The 6,518-nt window shown below is 46.5% G+C and overlaps 1 pseudogene across 1 annotated transcript; it reads left to right on the top strand.

The window, feature by feature from the left end:
- Positions 1 to 1,017: 1,017 nt before the first annotated feature.
- On the top strand, positions 1,018 to 6,291 carry LOC307105625 (HLA class II histocompatibility antigen, DQ alpha 2 chain-like; annotated as a pseudogene). The gene is made up of 5 exons (XR_013815267.1): positions 1,018 to 1,366; positions 3,272 to 3,523; positions 4,206 to 4,487; positions 4,735 to 4,910; positions 5,086 to 6,291. The product of XR_013815267.1 is annotated as an HLA class II histocompatibility antigen, DQ alpha 2 chain-like (transcript).
- Positions 6,292 to 6,518: the final 227 nt, after the last annotated feature.

The following is a 6,518-nucleotide window of genomic DNA, read 5'->3' as shown; positions in this document are numbered from 1 at the left end:
TGTGCGCGCACATGCACACACACAGATGTACTGTCCATTGCCTGGTGCCAGGACTTGGCCTGGACTTCCCTTCATCCCACGAGACCTCTGAAACGGGCTCTCACTGTTAGATGGTGCTCTGACCCTGTGCCTTTAAAACTCCAGCCCACTAACTGGATTAAAATGAATAAGAAGATCATTACAGGTGAAATCTAATGTCACGGCAAACAAAGTGTTCGCTCTGCAGCCAGCGTCTCAGGACACTTCTCCAGGACACAGGGCAGCTCAGAACGATATGAGGAAAAGCCTGTATTCTGTGCAGGTTGGAGGCTTCGTGGTAAGCGGAGCAGATTCTAATAGAACCAGAACACACCTCCAGGTCACGGACACATGTCAGCGGGAACGTGAGACATGGCAGCTCCCAGTATCTCCACCAAAATCCCAGGGCCAGCCCTGCGCAGGTGGAGCCTCCCTCAGGACCCACAGTCTTTCTCCTGGGTGTGTGGCCTGTCCGCAAGCTTCGCTCAGACAGGCAGCAACGCAGCCACAGGCGCAGAGAGCACAAGGTGCCAGCGGAGCAGGGCACGCCGTCCCTGCGCTCAGCTTCGCGTGACCTTGCAGCGCTACCGGGTGTCACCGACGTTTGACAACACAGGTGATAACATGAGGGTGCTTTTGAGAAGGTGAGAGGAGAACTTGCTTAAGGAGTACAACAGTGGGGTGGGGAGGGGGGTGTTAATTGGCTCCCACAGTGGAGGTCCTTTTGAGAACAGAGCTGATCCAAAATACAGAAGGAACGTTTCCTGAATGCAGAGCTTTTGTCTCTTGTGTTCCTCTTGGATCCCAGTCACCTAAAACCCAGTGGGGGTGCGGGTGGGGAGTGGGGCTCGGCGGGCACGGGACCTCCCAGAGGCAGTAACAACATAACGCAAAGGACCCTGCCAGGGACCACCCCTGGGGTTATCCAGCTGCCCCGGATGCACGCCTCTGCACACATTCCTCAGAGTGGAGAGGCTTCTGTTTCCCCCTCTCCTTCCATCTAGAGAAAGGCTCCCCCTGCTCCCCGGTGAGTCTGTGCCCCTGGGGAGCTTCCCAGAGTCCTCCAATCTCTTCCTAAGAGCCTTCAGCTGGCCACTGGGTGTCAGCTGGGGAATTCCTCTGACTGACGGCTGAGGTGACGCGCGGCGAGGTCTGGCTCCCCCCCCATGCTTCCTTCCTCTGGGTCTCCTGTCCAGCTGGATTCTTTGCACCGTCTCCTCCCTGCTCCGCTCAGAGCAGCCACTTCTGAGGAGACCTGGGAGAAGGATGGCCCCCGAGGAAGCTCTGATTCTAGGGGCCCTGGCTCTGGCCTCCAAGCCGAGCCCCTGTGGGGGCGGAGACATCGTGGGTGAGTGCTCGGTGAGGGTGTGGATTTAGGAAGAATTGTGAGAACGGAATGCCTTTGTTTAGACTTAGTGGTCCTGAAACCCAGTTCCCTTCCATCGGAATTCTTGTGCTTATTTTCCTCCCAGACCAAACCCCAGCCCAAATCTCACTCAGCCTGTAGACTGAGCTAAATGTCAGGCTGTCCCGGGCGACTATAGTGGTCACCAGGGCCTGTTCTCTTTCCAATGTCACAACCAACCAACACAGCCTGGACATCGTTGTGGCCTTAACTCCAGTAGCTCCTCGCAGTAGGTAAATTTCTCCACCATACTGCTTTTCTTTAACAGCAGTTCGTGAGCCTACTACTTCTAACCATCTCAAAACTCTTTCAAAGCTATTAGTTATTGCATTTTAGCTGTCCAGTTTCTTAGAGTAACCATCCCCATAGATGTTGTGTGCCGCTTGTAAAGTAGCAAGTCATTTATTTTGTTTTCAACATAATTTATATTCTGGGTTTGGGCTCAGAAAATGAGGAGGATAAATTTTATTGAAGATAATTGCAACTGGAAAAATAAAACGAATTAATTGGATGACATTAAGCAAGTCAATTCATTACATTGATCTTCAGATTCCTCATATGTAAAATTAATTGATTGACTCGTTGTTCTAAAGAACACGTGATCAAATAAAATAAGTACACAGATGTGAATTTTAAAAACAAAGACCTATATAAGTGCCAGGATACAGCACGATCATTCTGAGTGTCACTTCCGCGTGTGTTCCTCAAAGCTGGGATGATGCATGATGGAAAACCCAGGGACTTCAAGTAGGTTAGTCTCAGCGTATCAGCCCAAACCAGCAGCCCTGTCACGTCTAGCCAGGAAAGCTCTAAGAAGAGGTAAGAACAGATCCCTTACCTGGCTCGTTCGCCCTCCTGCTCTCCATTTCCTTTCCACACACCTTCCTGGTCTAGGGCTCATTCCTCTAACGTTCAGTCTCCGGGCCAGACCTTTGTCTCTTTTGTCGTGGCAATGACAACAGTTACTGAGACCTACAGCAACACAGCCAAGCAGAGGGAAATAAAGGCAAATAGGATACAGTGGACTCTCCAAAACATTTCCCAAAGGAGATTCATTAGTTCAACAGACATTGAATGTGTCTGAAGCACTCCTCTGGTGCTTAGCTTAAACCAAAGTTCTTACCCATAAAGAACTCAGATAAGCCCTAACTGATTTGGCTCAGTGGATAGAGCATCGGCCAGCGGACTGAAGGGTCCCAGGTTCAATTCCGGTCAAGGGCATGTACCTTGGTTGCAGGCACATCCCCAGTAGGGGGTGTGCAGGAGGCAGCTGATCTATGTTTCTCTCTCATCGATGTTTCTAACTCTCTATTCTTCTCCCTTCTTCTCTGTAAAAAAAAATCAATAAAATATATTTTTTAAATATTTTTAAAAAAGAACTCATATAATTTAAAAAACATATTCAATCAGTAAATAAACCCCATGGTGCATTACAATAAGATGAATGCTTTGAAAAGGTAAGACAGTGTGGGGAGATTAAGTGATTAGAGGTAAGCTCAAGAATTAAATGTACTTACTTATTTTTATTTAACAAATATGACTGAATTCTCACTATGTACCAGGACTCTACCAGGAACAAGACATACCATCCCAATGCCTCATGGAGTTTACGTTATCATGGGAAGACAATATATGAACCTGAAAGTTGTTAGGAGGTCATGTTAAGAGCTTACATCTCGATACCCTAAAATACATAACACAGAAACGGGGACTGATAGCAGACCATGCCAATGTAACCTACACTATGGAATAGTGTTTCTTGTGCTTTTGTATAATAAAGCTTTTCCCCTCCCTCTATATTCCACCCTCCCGTTCATATCTTCTCACTCTGGAATGGCTGCTCACCAGCGTGGGACCACGTGGGCACTTATGGCACAAATGTTTACCAGACGTATGGCGCCTATGGCCAGTTCACATATGAATTTGACGGAGATGAGCTGTTCTACGTGGACCTGGAAAAGAGGGAAACTGTGTGGCGGCTGCCTGAGTTCAGCAATTTCACCAAGTTTGAAACTCAGAATGCCCTGCAAAACATTGTTGTGGCAAAAAGAAATTTGGACACCTTGATAAAAGATTCCAACTTTACGCCTGCCACCAATGGTAAGTGTCCACAGTTCTGTCTCTCTTCTCACATCCCAGGTCTCACCTCCTTTTTCCCTGGAAGAGCTGCTCTTCCCAGCATACTATAAATTCTTCCCCTTTCTATTTCATTTCCTACCAGATACCCTGTCCCCATCATATCCATTTACTCTTTAAGTATCCCTCCTTCTGGTTCCATAAAGTACTCCTTATAATCCAATAAGAGGACGTTCCCAACTTCTTAGCCTAAGAAATGTGTACACACGCGCACACATACACAACACACACACACACATACACACATACACACATACACTGTCCTGTGCGTTCCCAAAGAGAGGAAAGTGTTCTGAGATTCACAGTGATTCGAAGGAAGAGGATGGTTCAGAATCTGAGGTGAAGATGATGGTACCCCTCTGAAGTCACACAGATCACATTAACCTTCTTCATTCAGAAGATGGGAAAGGCAAGGTAGAAGTTTTGGACAGTCCTGCCCATAAAAAAGGAAACAGTGAACAAAATGATCTAATAAGCAGGTGGGAAAGGGGGGAAGCTGTTGCTTACTGTAAACATGAGTCTGAAAAGACACAGGCAATACCCACTAACAGCTGGGGAGTTGGGACTGGGAGGGCCACCCGAACTACTTAAGAAACTCAGGACACAGTTGTCCCAAACTCAAACCAGTGTTTGGTCTTCGTTGTAGAAATTCCTGAAGTGGCTGTGTTTCCCAAATCTCCCGTGACCGTGGGTGTTCCCAACACCCTCATCTGTCTGGTGGACAACATCTTCCCTCCTGTGATCAACATCACTTGGTTTTACAATGGACACTCCGTTGCAGAAGGTGTTGCTGAGACAACCTTCTACCCCAAGAGTGACCACTCTTTCCTCAAGCTCAGTTACCTCACTTTTCTTCCCGCCGCTGAGGATTTCTACGACTGCAGGGTGGCACACTGGGGCCTGGAAGAGCCGCTCCTCAAGCACTGGGGTACGCCCGCATCCCTTCCCTGTCCGTACACCCGCCAATTCTGTCCCACATCACATCGTCCTACCTTAGAGCCCTAAACCCCCAGGGCCACAGGTTTATTTCTCACAACTGTAAGTTTTCTAATAATTGACTACACTCTTCTCCCAAAGTCCAGATGTCTTGTGCATTTCCAAACACACACACTGGTCCCCTTATACGACACCCTGCATACAGTGCCTTTTGACCCTGTGAGCTTCTTTTTTCTCAGAGCCTGAGATTCCAGCCCGTGTCAGAGCTGACAGAGACTGTGGTCTGTGCCCTGGGGCTGGCCGTGGGCCTCCTGGGCATCGTGGCGGGCTCCGTGCTAACCATCCGCGGGCTGCACGCAGGGGCTGCCTCCAGGAGCTGGAGGACCACATGAGTCTCAGCCTGGGAAATGGGAAGGTAGGAATCAGGTGACAGATCTGGGGTGACGTTTCTGCAGGTAGTGAAGCCGGCGGAGAGGATTGACACCCAGGATACATAAATGTGTTTGAAAATTTGTGGTCAAATGGGAGAATAGGTTGACCTTGGGACAGGAACGGAGGACCCACCAATCTCATGCTGTTTCCTGTTTCAGGTCATCAGTCTTTATAAGAAAGAAGAGGAATGGTTCAGACTCAGTTCCCTGTCTTGGCCTTGATGTATGACCTAGACCTGCTCCCTGCTCCCTGCTCCTTCCTCAGCCTCCTCATCTCCCCGCTGGAGTGGAACTTGTGGCATATTTTTTCTTCAGAGACCGCTGACCTTTATGAATTCTTTCTACTCAGGTTTCATTCATCTCCTACCCTTCACAGAAAGACCTCGACCATTCTGCCCAGCCACCTGATTCTTAGTCACTCTAATTCAGTATCTGTACTGAAAAAAATTGTATCTCTTTCCTGGGTATCTTTGTTTAGAGTAGTGGTTCTCAACCTTCCTAATGCCGCAACCCTTTAATACAGTTCCTCATGATGTGGTGACCCCCAACCATAAAATTATTTTTGTTGCTACTTCATAACTGTAATTTTGCTACTGTTATGAATCGTAATGTAAATATCTGATATGCAGGATGTCTTAGGCGACCCCTGTGAAAGGGTCGTTCGACCCCCAAAGGAGTCGCAACCCACAGGTTGAGAACAGCTGGTTTAGAGTATAATTTTCTCTAAATGGACAAGCATGGGAGACCTCATGCTGGAATGTTAGCAGATGTCTCAGCTCATTTAACCTCTTTCTCGGGTCATGTTAATAATACACAGTCAACATGTCCAAATGATATTGTAACATAATAAATGTATTTTCTTCCTTTCTGTACTTCCATTTTGTTCTCTCTCTCCTTACCCATTTAGGTATCAGTGAGGATAGTGCAAACTTTCTCCCCTCAGTGTAATATTTTTTATATCCAAAAAATAGGGAAGGGACAATGTTTAGGTTTTTCATTTTAAAATAGAATTCAAAAATCTATGGAAGAGACAAAAAATTGAAATAATGTATTTTAAATACAAAATTGGATTTTGGGAACAAAAGTGAAATTTTTTTCATAAGTATTAGATTTGTGACAAATGGAGAATGATTTGAGAGGTGTCCTCCCCACTTCCTTCCCTCGATTGGGTAGGTTGAGAAGAGACAGAAGTCAGAGTGAGAGCAACAGCAGGAGATACCGCAGTGAGCCCTGGGAAGTCCCCACACTCTGCTCTTATTTGGGCGAATATCAATGAGAAAGGAGAGATGGAGGGCATTGGCTGGCTAATGGGCCTCACCTCCCTGTAGGCACCTCCATTTGGCAATAGAATAAATACAATTTAAACTCACTTCATGCTCAAGCTCATAGATTATGTTTATTGATAACATTTTAATTTGGGTTGTTGTTATTATAGGAGACTTTGTAGGTCAACTGAGAGTTTAGTCATATATTAATACCACAATATTTTCAATTTACATAGAATGGAATCCTTTAGTAACCATAAAAATAGGCTGTTGAGAAGACTTACGAGTTAATGCATGTAAAACACTTAGGCTAATGTGTGCCACACA

The sequence above is a fragment of the Cnephaeus nilssonii genome (genome assembly GCF_951640355.1).
Source record: "Cnephaeus nilssonii genome assembly, chromosome: 9".
In the NCBI taxonomy this organism is placed as follows: domain Eukaryota; kingdom Metazoa; phylum Chordata; class Mammalia; order Chiroptera; family Vespertilionidae; genus Cnephaeus; species Cnephaeus nilssonii.
This window is presented reverse-complemented; position numbering and strand designations above follow the sequence as displayed.